General features: G+C 43.9%; 1 protein-coding gene across 8 annotated transcripts in view; it reads left to right on the top strand.

Moving 5' to 3' along the window:
* The window catches only part of ZNF827 (zinc finger protein 827), a 186736-nt gene that overhangs the window by 102992 nt on the left and 68512 nt on the right, over positions 1 to 15232 (top strand). The gene's annotated exons all lie outside the window — the stretch shown is intronic.

Below are 15232 nucleotides of genomic sequence, written 5' to 3'. Positions count from 1 at the left end.
TCACTGGAAAAGGAGCTCTGGGGAGAGACAGTCTCCCCCTTGGAAGGCTTTTTAAAAAATGTATTTTATTTATCTATTGGACATGCCATGCAGCATGTGGGATCTTAGTTCTCCACGCAGGGATGGAACCTGTGCCCCTGCATTGGCAGCACAGAGTCCTAACCACTGGGCCACCAGAGAAGGATGTTTCTCCCCCTTGGACAGCTTTAAGTCAAGGAACTTTACTTTCCTGAGAAAACATAGATTCTTCCTGGTGGGAACTGTTGATGGGTTTTGTGGTTTTAATTCTTGGGGCAGAAGATGTGACGGGACTCAGGCTCAGAACATCACACAGGATGCTCAGAGTACACAGGATCAGTGCCCCTTTGAACCTTTGCCTGAGCTGTTTCTTTTTAATCCTGTGAATTGAAATGTGGGACTGGCACGTATTAAATAGTAATTAACACAGAGCCAGCTTGATTTACACAGGGTTTGTATCGTGTTAGGAACAGAATCTGCCCCTGGCAGAACCCAAGATCAAGGTCTCGGCCTTGATCCACATGTGAGCGTACAGATGGGAAGCTAGTCTTGCGACCTGATCTGGTCTGTGCGTTGTGTTGGGAAATTGGTCTGGGGGGTAGAGAAGTGATTTTGTGTTCAGTTGGATGCCCAAGTAGGAGGTGCAAGCTGCTGGACATTCGTCTGCCTTCGCCATGTGATCTTGTTGTTCAGTCACTAAGTGTGTCCGACTCTTTGTGACCCCATGGACTGCAGCATCCCAGGCCTCCCTGTCCCTTCACCATCTCCCGGAGTTAGCCCAAGTTCATGTCCATTGCATCAGTGGTGCTATCCAACCATCTCATCCTCTGCCATTGTCTTCTCCTTTCACCTTCAATCTTTCCCATCATCAGGGTCTTTTCCAATGCGTCTCCTGTTCACATCAAGTGGTCAAAGTATGGGAGCTTCAGCATCAGTCCTTCCAATGAATATTCAGGGTTGATTTCCCTTAGGATTGACTGGTTTCATCCCCTTGCTGTCCAAGGGACTCTCAAGAGTCTTCTCCAGCACCATAATTTGAAAGCATAAAATGTAATCTTAGGGCTATTTTTTTAGTGTCTATGCTATATTCATTTGTCTAAACACATGAAATTGGCCAGATTGGTAGATGTCGACAGCCGATTAAAAATAATAGGTGTCAATTTGCTTCCATAGTCTTCCTGAAGTGTCACAGGTCAGGTTCCCTAGAAGCAGAGCCCGAGACAGGATGCTCATGTGGGCGTGCTCTCAGGGCCAGCTGCCGGGGTGCAGTGGGTTGGGAGAGGGAAGGGTTGCTAAGCGAGCACAGGCTGTGAGCTGTATTTTAGCTCCAGTTTGCTTCCACGGAGAATTCTGAGACATGGATTGCACCACAGAGTAAATCCAGCCTCAAGGTAAAGGAGCCAGCTCTTGGTACCCCCTTATTATCTACTAATTCAGCAGGGAATGTGTGGCCCACCACTGCAACCATGAGGGTGGATCTCGCTGTTAGCAGCCAACACTCCCAGCACCATGGGGGTGGGTGCACCGGTGCATTAAAGGTGATCTGGGCAGGACCCCAGCAGCGTCTCCTTGGAGGTTTCCTGCTGACTCTTTAAGATTGCATGATGATACTTATGTGAAAGAAAGGTATGCTGAGAGACCTTGTTATGGCATGCTTTTCAGATGTCCCCTGGGAAGAGGTAAGAGGAGGTTTGAACTAGCCCCAAACAAGTGAAATATGCCTCATAGCCTCAATTCCCTTGGCTGGAGCTGGAGCATAATTATAGGATAGAAAAGACTTTTTTTTAAAGCCATTTGGCAAATATGAAGCAATCCTTAAATTCTCCTGTTGCTGGGAGATTATGAGTAAGAAGAAATCCAAATCAGATCTTTTGCCCAAAGCAAAGGAAGAGATGCTTCCTATGGGCCCCCCACCCCACCCATGATAGCGTTCAGAAATCAGTGTTACAGGTTTCTCGGTTTATTGTTCTTCGACAATATCCTTGGTGTGTTTTTATTTTTCCTTTGATTGGGCAACTTGCCCAACTAGCCTCTCCTCAAAGAGATCTCTATTTTTTTTTTTTTCTCTTCTCACCTCATTACTTAAGGTGGAATAGAATCAAGCTGCCTTGTGCCAAGAAATCCTCTATAACCTGAGTTACTGATAGCAGAAATAAGAAAAAAAATGCTAGTTCTATCTCTTCTTTTTTGATTCCTGTTTTAGAAAGAGCTATGTTTTTTATAAGAAGTTTGCACAAGATCAACTAAATGGGGGTTATGTTTTAAGGTATGGTTTGTGATACTTTCCAAAAAGATTTGCATCAAGCCTCCAAATTTCCATGTCTCCTGATTTTTTTAAGTACTAAGTGGAACATTGGGTTAGTTACCTGATTTCCCATGTTTGATTTCCTAGAAGAAGCTGACGTCCAGAAGGATGGCTAATGATTGAAGTTTGAGTTTGGAGTTGTCCATTTTAAGGGTTCCTGGACATGTGAGGTCCTTTACTTGTGAAGGGCAGCCCTGGATGCTGGCCTCAATGCAGTATTGGGATCAGGCGTTTCCAAATGCCAGTGGTTGCCTGAGCCCCTCTACACGTTGGGGTCTGCTCTTGAGGTCTGGAGATCCGGGGGAACCAGAGGAGAAAAGAGATGTGCAGAGCTGAAGTAAGAAACTGATTCTCCACAATTATCTCCCTGTCCTTTATCAACCCACAACTTCCCCTGCAGTTGATTATCATTATTAATCTTCAGTGTAATTGCAACCACAAGAACAGAGGCAAAGTGTAGCAGCCCAGGGTGAGACACTCCGTAGCTTGGCATTCCGATGTGTGCTGGTTTACCCAGGCTACAGGAAGCCCATCCCATAAAGGCTGATGACTGCACCCCCTCCTCATCCAATCCCCCCTCATCACAGCTGTCCATTGGCAATTCTGTTTGTCGATATCTCAATTACAAGACGGGAGACATGGAAAGAGAAAGTGATGTTAGACAACATTCCTTGTTAGCTATTTCATAAAAGAGGTTTTAGGTAAAGCTAAGGGTTGAAACCAGTAACTGGCAGGTTTCTGGATCACTGACTCTCAGTCTCATTTTTCAAAACCTCTTACAATGGAAAATTTCAAATATAGGCAAAAGCAGAGAATGTACCCAGGATAGAGTGTAAACAATTAGCAGTTCATGTTAGTTCACAAATGTTGTCTCATCCATCCCTTTGTTTTGTTCTTCCTTCCCCTAGATTATTTTGAAGCAAATCCTAGACATCATTTAAAGAACTAGCTTGAAAATGCCTTTTTAAAAAAATCATCCTAATAACTTAGACTCAGCCGCTTAAATTAGGATCATCTTCCCAAAAGCAAAGCAGAAAACAGTCCACCAGGGCACCCCATGTGGCCAGGCAGCGAAATCAATCTGCTTAGCAGCTGGGATTTTGGATCACGTGGTCCTGCTCACCCATGCCTTGAACTTACCCCTTTTCCACCCATGTCTGTGCCCTCCTGGGGGCACCTCCACTGAATCAGTCCTTCAGTTGGAGCTTCACTATAAATGCTAAAACAGCAGTTCTTCTGCCTCTTTAACCTTAGAGTGGAGAAAATTCAATCTAAGTGTAAAGAAGTCTCTGTGTCCCCTTTGAGATAGCGTGTGGCATTCTTAATGCCATTCTGCCTGACAAATGAGATGGGTCTACCCGGACCCAGGAGAACAGAAAGACTGGAGGCTTAAGAGACTAATACAATCTTGATTTTTCGATTTCCTTTCCCGGCACAACCCTAGGTTCTGCCGGGAGTAGATAACCAGCTAATATGATCATTTGTAGATGAAAATACATGAGGCATGATATCATAACCAGATCCCAAAGTTTAATGGAATAAAAAGAAGATCTACATCTTCTGACATGGACCATCACCCAGCCAGATGCTGGATGAGATCGAAGTAGGAAAATGGAACCCTAGAGTAAGAATCAGATAGCTCCTGGCAAGTGAATTGGACATGCTTGATGTTGTGTAACACCATGAACTTCAAACAATGGCTGCCAAGAACCTTCTCTTGGTTATTTGTTCTCTCTTCCCCATTAATAATTCAGTGTCCATGGGGATATCAGATTGCAGGCCTATAAGAAAACCTTCTCACACCTGGCTTGCTCTGCTCCAAGAGCCAGGAAGTATTTACCTGAATAGTTTTTTTTTTTTTTTTCTCTCCATTACTAGATGCAAAGCAGAAGTGGGAAAATCAGAAAGATAGAGTCAGATCATGCTGTGCCAACCAATATTTAATTTGCCCAATTTTCAGAATTTGAAATGCGGGCTATTTTTCTGTGATCTAGATAAAGGCACTTACAGTGTTTACTAAAAGACATATGTACTTGAAAGTGTCCAATATAGAATTTGCCTGGGTGGTGGTTAGGATGCCTGTCCTTAAATATTTATGAGTCAGTAATAGAAATTGCGCAAATTTGTTAGAGTGCGATGCACTGCTTCAATTTGTGCAATTTCCCCTTTTCATTTTTTAAGAGGCGTAAGAGAACAATGTTCCATTACCTTAAAAAGTAAAAGATTACAAATAAAGAACACTGGATTACATGGAAGCAATTAAGAAAATAAACAGGAAACAGAGCAAATGAAATTGGTATTTGAGTAGCTTTACCCTTTATATTTTCTGACTTTAAAGGCATAGAACTTTGTTTCTAAAAAATGAAAATTGCTACTAATTTCATGAAGTCCCTCTAGTTATGAGTTTTAGTGCTTTTTTGATCAAGTCAAGGCTTTTGGGCCATTACAAATTTTTAAAAACACCCTTCGTCAAGACACTGCCATCTACTGGAATACTGTCTTAATAAATATGTAAATCTATGATGTCTGTGATGTTGAATACTGATCCATGCCCACATAGGGCTTCCCTTATGGTTCAGCTGGTAAAGAATTCACCTGCAATGTGGGAAACCTGGGTTTGATCCCTGGGTTGGGAAGATTCCCTGGAGAAGGGAAAGGCTACACACTCCAGTACTGTGGCCTGGAGAATTCCGTGGACTCTATAGTCCATGGGCTCGCAAAGAGTCGGACACAACTGAGCGACTTTCACTTTCACTTTCACCCCCAGATAAGGTACCCTTGTTCAGTACACAGCCTGCACCACTGTCTGTAGCTGCCCTGACATAAATGTTGACTGGAGTGTTTTCCACTGGCAGTCCATCCTTTTCAACTTTTCTTTGAGTTTTCATTTTTCAAAGAAGCTAAAATTCACCCTTAAACAATGGGTTCTTTGTGTTTAATACGTAGAGCTGCAAACTCCTTTGTGCCTCGCTGCCCTTTGAGGTTTTCCCCTTCTTACGGCACCACACCTTCCGCAGTACTTTCCTCTGTTCCTGCACGCCGTCGTCCTGTAGGTATCACGCTCTGCCGTTCTTCCTCCCATCAGTGACCGCACCGTCAAGCCGTTATCCTTGAGACACTGTGCTTCCAGGACTGCTAAGGTAGTGTCACTCTGGAGAGGCAAGTTTCAGTCTTCCTTTCAGGGATCTGGAGAGGCCTGTGCCTTTCTTTTCTTCATTTCCATGGTCTCTCTCATCTTTATTTCTACCGGCTTACAACAGTGTTCTGTGTGTGGAGCCCAGAGCAGTCAGGAACGAGATGTACATCTGTACATCTCTGTAAGTAGACATCCTTGTTTGACAGATCACACACGGGCCATGTGACATGCGGCTCAGGCACCGCCTTCACTCCTGCTCTGCTAATCTGGGGTTTTCCTGCAAGGGTGTCTCCATAGTTACTAGAAATATCTCCAACAGGCCGGGGTTGACGAGAGGGGCAAGCCCTGGTGGACAGCACAGCAGCCCGAGGCCTGTCCACGTTCCACGGGCATCGCAGGGCTCTCGCGTCACCGCAGAGGAGACCGAGTTCATCTCTGCTCTGCTCACCTCGGCAGAAGCCCATTGTCCCCATTCACGTACAAAGTCGGCTTCCTGCAGGAGGGCCGGGTCCCTCCACGAGCTGACATTTCAGGGATCTGGACGTGCAGGTCCACTTCCGTGGCTGCGCCTGGCTCCGGCTCCCCAGGGTCTGGCCTCCCTGTCTCCACCACCGTGGACAAGGCCTGGCATTGTGCTCCTTGTCCCGAGAAGTTTCCTGGCTCGGCGGTGGATGAATGCTCGAGTTGCAGCAACAGGCATTGTTCCTTGAAAACGTGGTGTTAGGTTATATGGGGTAGAGGCCTGCCTCTAGGATACACTAACTAGAAGTACTTTTCAGAGAAAAAAATTTAAAAGCATTACCAAAATGTATTCTTAGTAAAATACCCTACTTTTCTTCTACAATATTTTAAACAGTCTTTTTCTTCCATGACTTTCAGCCTTCTGCGACTGAAGTCAACTGATATTAATGGAATCAGATTTTGGATAACAATTTCCTTTGCCCATGTGTTTTACAACTGCTTCAATTATATCATCCTTGGCTTATTCTTTAAAAGACTCAGAGTCTCTTTAAAAAGAAAGAATTTCAGAGTCTCTTTAAAAAGAAAGAATTCCAAACTGTAAAATTTAATCATTTTTTAAGTTTTAAAGAGTCACTTGTTTCCAGAGAATGTAGGAGGCCATAAAGAAGAAATAATAACCACTTCTAATCAACCCTGCTGCCCTGAGGCAGCCGCTGACTGCTAGGTTGGTGGTGTGTATCCTGGCTGAATTTTTATCTATTCATAGATGTATACTTTCCTATCAAAACTGGATCCTACCATATGTAGTGTTTTATAATCTTCTCTTTTACCTAGTAATATATTTAGAACTTCTCTTCATATCAGTAAACATAATCCAATAGTATTCTTTTCATATTTGCATGTGCCCTAATTTATTTATTATATCTCCTTAATTATTGAGTATTAATGGTTTGGTTTTGTTTTCCCAAGTTGTTGCTAATATAAACAATGCCAGGATAAACTGACTCAAGAAAGATGAACAGTTTTCAGGCTTTTCTATGAATTGTCTAATTGATTTTCAAAAAGGTTGAATTTACAATTTTACTAGAAGCTAATGAGAGAGAGAATATTTTAAAGGTCTTTGATTTATCATTAAAAAAATTTTTTTTTACCAATTGGAAGGTTAAAAATTATATCTTACAGTTAAGACCTTTTCATTTATTGATTTCTGGTGATATCAAGCATTTTGTTCATGAGGAGCCTTTTTTTTTTCAATTTTTTATTGTCACATTTTTCTGTCTGGTAGTTGGTCTGGGTTGAACTTTTTGTTTGATTGTTGATATTGATTTTTTTTATTATGAAAAATTTTAAAACAAAGAGAAAGAAATAATACAGTAAACCACCACATCCCCACCACCCAGATTGAATAAATATTTGTCACAGTTATTTCACCAGTCTTTTTTTCCTTATATTTTAGATCAAATCCAGGCATGACATTCACTCTCACATTCTTTGAGATATGTATCTCTAAAAAATAAGGGCATTTTCTGCAATACCGTTGCATACCTTATAAATTAACAACACGTTTGATTGGTTTATAATTGCTTTGTGAAGTCATTCAGTCGTGTCCGACTCTTTGTGACCCCGTGGACTGTAGCCTACCAGGCTCCTCCCTCCATGGGATTCTCCAGGCAAGAATACTGGAGTGGGTTGCCATTTCCTTCTCCAGGGGATCTTCCCAACCCAGGGATCGAACCCGGGTCTCCCTCATTGTGGGCAGACGCTTTAACCTCTGAGCCACCAGGGAAGCCCTAAGGTTCAGTTTGATTGGCCCCAGCCAAGTATACAGCCATGCCAATGAGGAGCAAGAGGAACGACATCTTGGCTTTCTTATCACCTCCAAAAGTTAAAGAAAACTGGGGGTCTGTATGGGTGGCCCAATGATGGAGTGACCGTGACTCTCCGTGACTCACAGGCCCCTTTAGATACCCACTGAGTCTGCAGTGCCAAGGCTCAATCTGTAGATAAGTGTAATTCCTTCAAGTTTTGCTCACTGCAGTCCTTCTTTCTTTGAATGCGTGCACCCAACATGATGAATGATCGGCTTTCTAGGCCTAGCCCACAGGGGTCATAAGAGGGCTTCTCTGTTGCGTCCCTTTTCAGCTGGAATAGGGAGTATGCTGTTTCAGATGCTCGGGTTGTCCTCAGGTCAGAGACTCACGGTTGTTTCTCATCTCAAGCACTCTGCTCCACCCGCGTCCCCTGACCTGCTGCCCAGGGTTCTTTTATTCAAATAAATAAATAAATAAAATCACTTAAGAGTAAGGGTCCTCGGGAGGGACCGTGTACATGAATGCCATTAAAACCTTGTGTTCTTTCATTGTATATTACCTTTTTAACTGACCTCAAAGAAGTTGTCACAGGGAGACTGGCAGTGACTTTTCTATCTGAAATGTTGATATCTGGGCCCATTTCAGAAGAAGCAGCTATGCAACCTCATCCAAAATGAAATGAAGGTCCAAGGGAGCAGTTAGTATGACCACGTAGCTTCTGAAGTGACACATAGATCACTATACTGAAGCAAAAGGACCTTGCCAAGGTTGCACAGAGTGCTCAAGATCCTCTTACAAAAATCGGTAGAACTAAGCAGTTAATATGTTTCAAATACCATCATTTTATAAATCTGTTGCAAAACACAGAGTTACATAAACTTATGCACAAGAAATAACAAGTATCCGTTATTATAAATTATAGCAAATACCCAAGGACAGTACCATTTGAGAAAAAAATAAGCACTCCCTAAAGAAAATTGCATTAGTCATGACAATTAAGTTGAAAATGAAAGAATGTCATTTGATCATTGACATTTGATCATTTTTTTTTTAATGGCATATGTAAAAATAAAGTGTCGCAGTGTTTTTATAGTTGTTGCATAGTTTCATGCAAGCTAGTCCAGCTTCTCAGAGAGTTTCGTCTGACCTTAAAGTATTTGAGGAAATGTTGAGAAGATAGTTATAACTAATCCAGATAGTTCCCCTTATCTTCAAATAATTCTTTCTTTTTTGATATGTTTGAGAGCTTTAAAAAAAAAACAACACTACGATGCTTTGTGTTCTGTGTCAGTGACTATCGCCTGTTATTTGTTGGCAAGGCCTCAGTTGTATTGAGAGAAAATGTTTCCGGTTTCTTCTCATTTCCTTTGGTTTCATGATTTATAGGCGGAGATTCCGTATGAAAGTTACTGGTATCCATTTCAGTCTGCAGCATTCATATTTCACATGGTCAGAAAGTCCTGGAACTAGAGTAAGATTTATTCTGGGAACAATTTAGCCCGTCAGTCTGTCTCTGCTTGAGGCTTCTGGAGGCATAGAGGATTGTTTTCTTGACTAGTGCCACCTGCTCATTTCAAAATATAAATGTAGCGAGTCACTCTGGGGTGTATATGTCTCAACGTCTAAGTAATTCAGTAATTCAAGGTCTAATTAATTAAATAATTCATTAATTTGATTATCTTTAAAATACCAGTACAATGGTTGTAGACAAATATATGGAATTCCAGTTCTTAAAAAAATTAACCTGATCTATCAATACAGGAAACTGGTAGTTCAGTGTCCTGACTTGAGAGCTGGGGCTGAGTGGAGATTGAGGCAGCGCTGCTCCCAGGAGGGGGTCAGGGCCATCTGGTGAGGTGGCCCAGGGGCAGGCGTGTCCTGGGAGGCAGTTCATGGCTGCAGAGAGAGAACTTTGTCTCCCCCAGGACTTTTCCACCCCAGAAGGGGGCTTCCGGCTCTCTTTTCACAATATATAACTTCTCCAAAATATCTAAGTCAGATCATCTGGTCTTAAAATTTCCTTAAAACAAAGCAAAATAAAAATTAACTAACATTCTTTTGGACATAATTTACTCAGCTCTTGGGAAAAAATCCAGAAGCCCTATTATGTGACACATAGCTGAAGAGATCATTAAGTACTTTTACTTGAAAGTAGTTGCTTGGCTTCCCTGGTACCTCAGGCAGTAAAGAATCCGCTTGCAATTCAGGAGACCTGGGTTTGATCTCTGGGTCAGGAAGATCCCCTGGAGAAGGAAATAGCAACCCACTCCAGTACTCTTGCCTGGGAAATCTCATGGACAGAGGAGCCTGGCGGGCTACAGTCTGTGGGGTCACAAGGAGTCAGACACAACTGAGCACCTAACATTTTCACTTTTTCACTTGAAAATACATCATCTATTTGATTGAAGAAAATTTTGTCTATATGTGGATTGAAGGCAGAATATCCCTTCGGGATGACTTGCCCAAAACTCTTAACATTTAATAGAAATAAGTAGATTTCTGTTCTATAAAATAATCCTGAAATAAGTAGATCCTCATAGATTCTGAGGACAAATTCATTACAGAGCTGTCTTTTGTTCTTGCTTAATCTCTGTTTTCTATTTGCTTTCCCCAGGTTCAGTCCTTAAAGTCATTACTATTTCTTTTAGGAGGAAAAAGTTTATTTCTTCTCTATTGCTCCTTTAAAATGACAGTGCCATTTCTAAGCGTGAAGTTTTTTTTCCTTGACGTTCTCTTACCTACTGTATCCACCTTCTTTTTCTGTTCCTTTCTTTTTTGTTTTGCTATCATCATGGGAGTGAGAATTCCCATAACATGTTGATTTCAGTGGTGGCCCAGGGGGAGGACTGGTTTGTAAGTAGCTGGGTCTTCTGTTTTGCAGGAAGCTGAGTTCTCTGTTGCCATTTATATGTTAAAGGTGGAAATATTTGTGCCACTTAGCAAAATGTATCACTATTTAGAGCCATAATCTTTTACTGACTCTTTTCTTATTTATTTTAAATCTTTTCTTTTTGCAGCCCGGGCTGGTGACCTCACAGCCCATGCTACAGAATGCCTGGAATTGTCCAGGCACTGTGACGCCAGGGCCCTTTCATGTTTAACTCAGATTTTCTGCCGGAGAAAAATCAAAATACACATTCATTGTCCCTTTTAGTGTTGTCCAGAAAAGAAACTTGAATAGGACAAACGTTTTTTTCTTTTCTTTTTTGTAAACATTATTATTATTAAAATATTGATTTACTTAGCTGCACTGGATCTTCGAGGCAGCATGCATGATCTTTAGTTGCAGCACACGCACTCTTTTAATCCAGTGGCTAAGACTCTGCATGCCCGGTGCAGCGGGCTCAGGGTTAGATTCCTGGTCGGGGGGCTAGATCCCATATGGTGCAACCAGGAGTTCACATGAGGCAATGTTTTGTCTTTTCTAAGTGACAGAGGCAGGAAAAGTCATGGAGGAGTTGGACAGTTCTAAGTCTATACCTACAGCTTCCAGATGCAGTGTCTCAGTATTCATCCAGTATCTATATGAGTTAGCTAGTCTTGGAGTGACTTGTCCTTATGTGAGCCCAGAGGGGAGATGAGGTGGTAGGTGGTGATGTTGTTAATTGAGAATAAGTGACAATTCCTTCCCCCACAAGGCATTAGCTCCTCTACCAACTTTTTACCAAAAATATGAACCAGAAGTACATCATCTTCTGGATACATTCTGCCTTTTTTCCACTTCCTAAACTCTTTCTGTTGGAGGGGCTTTTTCACAGTGAAATGACTAAACGGAGTTGAAGCGAGAACTGTGCGGCGTTCAGAGGCCAGCTCCTTTTTTTCTGGAAGAATAGTGACCATCTAAGCAGTTGAACAACAGTGCACACGTGCCTCAGAGTCGAGTAGACCATAAAGTCTGCAGTTCATGGTCTGTTTTCCTTCCTGGGAAGTGCAGACCCGGTTCATGCTGTATTAGGCAACCTCCTGGGCCTCCCTCCTCTGCCCACCACCCTCTCCCAGCGTCCACAGACCCTGCAGCCTGAACGAGGGGCCAGTTTGTCCACCGCAGAGCTGGGCATCCGCTGAGAGCAGATGGGCTTCTGCACTTTACAGACCCTGTGAGGCACAGGAGAAAAGGGGCTTAAGGACCACCTTCTCCACATTCTGAGAAGGACAGTGCTCGGTGCTAAGCTACAAGGACAGCGTCCTCTGTCCTCAGAGCACCGGCAGGGTTAAAGACGACCAGCATTGTAGATCTAATCCCGTTAAGCCAGCCCATGTTATACAAGGCACACTCCCAGTTTAGTTTTCCCTTCCTTCTCCTCTGCCTGAAACATGGTTGCCAATCTAGGAGACCGCAAGATGAATATACCAATGTCAGTGTGGCCATGTCTCGAACTGAGATAGAGGTTTCTGAACACCTGACGCCCTTGTTATACTTGCCTCGTCGTTTGGTCTTAGTGGCAAAGATGAGCTTGCCCTGAGAAGCAGTGGGTACAGGCAGAGGGGCATGTTTAGGATTGCAAAGTGATCAGGCTTGGCTTGCAGAAGTTTCTTGAGAAAAAGAAAGTTTTCTTTTCTATAGAGAAGGGGCATGTCTTCCCTTCTAGAGAGAATTAAAAGTTAAAATCTTTTATCGTGTTCTGTTTCTCAATTGAAAAAGCCTTTTTTTGGTTACCTGGGATCCTGCCTACTGAAACGGTGCTCCCATCCTGCCTCCACCCCTCCTCCTTCTGCTCTCTCTTCTTTTTGTTCTGTTTGTTCCAAGAAGAATCTGTGATTTTGTATTGTCTATGCGTTCCCTAGATGTTAAGAGATCAAGCAAAAGGCAGTGTAGCCTAGCTTAATGGGCAAGGATGCAGAATGCAAGGCCAATGTGCCTAAATTCCGATCCCGTCTCAGCTCATGCGCATGGGCAACTGCTTAACTTCTCTGTACCTGAGTCTCTTTATCTGTAAAATATAGATGATAATAATAATAATGGTCGTAACCCTATAGAGTCCTTGTGAGGATTCAGGGAAGTTAATACACACAGAGCACTTTAGAGCAGTGCCAAATACTCGTAAGTGATGTTGTGTTAGTTGCCATTTTATATTGAGCATGCACTATGTACTAAGAACTTCGACATAAAAAATCTTACTTAACCCTTTGAAAGTAAAAAGAAAGTAAAAGTGTTAGTCACTCAGTCATGTCAGATTCTTTGTGACCCCATGGACTATAGCCCGCCAGGCTCCTCTGTCCATGGAATTCTCCAGGCAAGAATACTGGAGTGGGTTGCTATTCTCTTCTGCAAGGGATCTTCCTGACCCAGGGACTGAACTCAGATCTACTGCATTGCAGGCAGATTCTTTACCATCTGAACCACCAGGGAAGTTCCTCCTTAACCCTTTACAGCTCCCCTATAAAGATGATATTTTAAAAGCTCTTTTCCAGTAGTGAAACTGAGTGTGAGGGAATTCCCTAGTGGTCCTGTGTCTTGGACTCTGCGCTCTCACTGCTGAGGGCTCAATCCCTGATCGGAAAACTAAGATCCCACAGACCTCTTGGCGGAGCCAAAAAAAAGAAGTAACTGAGGCTAGAGAAAGATTGTTGACGTAGCAAAGTCACTTAACCATTAAGTGACCAGTATGGAATTCAGACGTAGCAAAGTCACTTAACCATTAAGTGACCAGTATGGAATTCAGACTCAGATCCTTCTGATTCCCAACTCGGTGCTGAGCCACAGCGCTCCCAGTGTGAACGGATCTGAATGCCGAGCACTGCAGTGGGATCTGGACTCGGACTGATGCTCTGTTAACGAGGTATCGTCTCTTTATAGATAAGATCTTACACCAGGCTTCAGCTGCCTAGACTTGCCGAAGTTTCTCCGTCAATTCTTTGCCCCTCACATTGCCAGACCTTTTGTGCTTTTCCAGTATCCAGCCTGACTCTCTTCTAATTCTCCACTCCCTCAGGAGAAATCTTTTCTATACAGAATAAAGCTGGCCTCCAGGGTAGAAAATTACTTGGAAGGTTGTTTCCCTCAGCAATTGACTCAATTTCTTCTGAGCAGCTGGGTGGTAATAGGGCTTCATTCCACACCTGGGTGGAAATCTGAAGAGAGCACGTGAAGATGCAGAGCTAGCAAAACCTAAGATGCTCTTCCCGGCATGTAGCGTGGCACCCTCTGTTCTGTTCACCCCAAAACCTTTGGGGCTGGTTGGAAATGTCCCTGTGGTCTTTACCTGACCTGCTGCTTAAACAGTTTTTCAGCCTGCCTGTGTCGAGGCCGCCTTGCAGTGTTGGCCGCCAGAGTCACCCAGGTCCCATGGGGGCTGCTGCCCTGGCCACCTGCCTCATGCTCTCCAGCTCACCGGGCAGAGCCTCCGGAAACTGAAATCGTATTTCGTGCCCCCTTCCTTAACACACTGGCAGGTTGACGAAGCGGTGATCCCTGCTTGCCACGTGCCCACCTCACGGCAGCTCTAGCCTCATCCCCCTTCGTAGACTGGCTTTGTTCTCTCATTGTGCGGGGGACGCTCCCCCTCTCTGTCCCCCCCACCCCCAGAACCCTGACAGCGCTACTCCCCACTCAGCTGTGGCCTGTGCAGCTGCTCCTGTCCTTCCAGGCCGAGCCAGATGCCCCCCACCGCGACCCCACGCCCCTCTCCTCCACAGCCGTGGTCTAGTCCTAGTGCCCACTCAGGCCTTCGAGCCCCTCTGCTGTTTGCATCTGTAGCCCGTTTCGCTGGTGTTATCTTCCCAGTGCCAGCGACACTGACGGAAAGAAGGCCGTGCATACCTTTCTCCGTGGCAAAAAAAAGGTGATATTCCTAGATACCCAGAGGGGCCCCTCTAGGGACTCTTGGTGTCCCCTAAGGAAGTGTCCACATTCCAGACCAGACAGCTGCATGAGCTTCCTGAACTCTCCAGTGCCAGGCTCATTCCACTGTAACCGAGGGCACACTGTCTGATCTTTCCCCTCTGCCCTTGGCCCAACTGGTGGTTGTTCCCAAGTGATGTTCCCAAGTGACCTGTCCACTCGGATGTGAGGATGTCATTGTCACCTTGTCTAGATGCTTCAGAGCTAAGGAGGGGGGGAATCATGAACTCCCACACTCTTGGTCTGACCAACAGTCCTCCAAGGGCTCCACCTCCTTGGAAGTTCTTTGATGAGTAACCAGTCATCCCAGCAGTCCACTGACCCTTCATTATCAGAGCAACCTTTTCTTCATGCATTTTATACAAGGAAACTTTATACTTTTTGTTGATTTGTAAGGAAAGGGTAATTAATTTATGCTCCCCGGGGGGGCTAGACAGAGATACAGATAAAAACAGCTTATGTTGATTGAGCACTTACTGTTTGCCAGACACCATGAGAAACACATTCCATGGACTAGATTGCTTAGTCCTTGTGAGTAGGTGTAGATCTGTTCACTGCCTGCTTTACAGAAGAGAAACGAAGGCTCAGAAAACTTAAGTGACTTATGCAAGGTCACGCAGCCATCAGTGGGACCTGAAATCCAGGCCTAGAACTGCTTG

This window comes from Cervus elaphus, chromosome 5 (assembly GCF_910594005.1).
Source record: "Cervus elaphus chromosome 5, mCerEla1.1, whole genome shotgun sequence".
Lineage (NCBI taxonomy): Eukaryota > Metazoa > Chordata > Mammalia > Artiodactyla > Cervidae > Cervus > Cervus elaphus.
Note: the sequence above shows the minus strand (reverse complement) of the source record. Positions and strands in the feature narration are given on the sequence as shown.